We start from the raw sequence: 1,772 nt of genomic DNA, 5'->3' as shown, positions 1-1,772 counted from the left end.
CAATAATAGTTTGAATGTTAATTTCCTCTATTATATATTAATACCAAAATTACCAATAATAGTTCTAGTACTGTGATCATCACCACCTTCGTCTTCTTTATGCGTCAAAAACAAATCCTACACATTTTTTTTTAAATCCAACAAAGGTTACTGTCATCAGCTCACATGGATCGGCTCTAGCGTCATCAACAAAGCCAGGCAAACGCATTTCTCATTCTCGGACGTCCGTTGATCAAGAAAGCGTTACGCCACTCCTTTTTTCAATCGACGACACACGGATTACTACAAGCATGTGATCACATCGATTCATGTACGTGAATGTGATATGCCCCAAACAGTTTTGTTGAATTTTATGACAAGTTCAGAGATTTTTCTATTCCGATATATCATTAGCTATATGTCCCTGCGAATACACATTTGGCAAACTTGAAGTACACCTTATAATTACTTCAAAAACAAATACTTAAACAAAACGATACAGACTCAACTGTTTTTAAAAATCCAATTACCTAATTTTGTTCATTTTTTATCAAGAGTCGGACCATCACGAGATTTTTGGTTCACATGTCTACGCTCTTAGTTTTGATCTCGTTTTTGTAAAGTAGGTACAACGAATTGTTATATTCTTAGATTAAGAAACAAACAAAGATATGTTTATGATCTGCGATCATAATAAAGCTCCTAGGAATCTTTGAGCATCGTTGTAAGTAAAAGAGCACGAACCACTCCCACTTCATGTGGTGGGCCATTGTAGTTTTAGTTAAAAGAGGGATCCATATAAGTAGTCCTCCTCTCGCGTGGTCGGAGGATCTTCTCGCTTTAGTTGCCATTCACGCTAATCAAAGTTTTAGATACTCTGATTTAAAACGGATTTTAATAAGGAACTCAAACCAACTCTATTAAGGTTTCTTAATCATTCCTTTACTCACTTTTTACGTGTGTCATTGTTCTTTTACAGCACATGAATCCGATATTATATACTACCATTATTTCTACAGTGGTTAATTGATAATTATATAACTAAATAGTAATTTTTAACATAACATTTTTTCATTTCAAGAAAAAAAATTGATTTATATTTCAACATTATTAATTTATATTTTAACTTCAATTGTTATAAAAAATCATAAACGTATTTTTATAATCTTATTTCTTTTGATTTGGTATAGCTATTTAAATTTGATTTTATTTAAATTTTAATAAAGATAAAATTAGATTTTATAAAAATAGTTTTAATTATATTATTGTGTTTAATGATTATTTATTTTAAATATATACATATATATATATATATTTACATATAAATATAAATTCTAATAAATTTGAGATTTTGTTTGTTTTAGTTAAACTGAAAAATATTTTTGTTAATTTAAACGATGAAGATGAACAGATAAATTTAAATAATGTTTAAATATTTAACTATCAAAGTTTTTTGGATTAGTGTTATTTTATTTAGTTTATTTTTATTAATGTGAGATACATATATACATATATATTATTATTTTAATTATGATATAAATTATTAATATATTTAATAGTTTACCATAAATATATATATATATATGGAAAATTGACATTAATGATGATATATGAGTTATTTTTAAAGAAAAAGACAAAAATAGCACTAAATCAAGTTTTTGTTCCCAAACTAGCACTCAAGTTCAAAAGTCACAAAAATAGCACTTAATGTTTTATCAAAAGTCACAAACTTAGGGTTTAGAGTTAAAGGGTGGGGTTTAGGATTTAGGGTTTAGAGTTTAGAGTTTAGGGTT

This window comes from Brassica oleracea, chromosome C5 (assembly GCF_000695525.1).
Source record: "Brassica oleracea var. oleracea cultivar TO1000 chromosome C5, BOL, whole genome shotgun sequence".
NCBI classification, from domain to species: Eukaryota; Viridiplantae; Streptophyta; class Magnoliopsida; order Brassicales; family Brassicaceae; genus Brassica; species Brassica oleracea.
Note: the sequence above shows the minus strand (reverse complement) of the source record.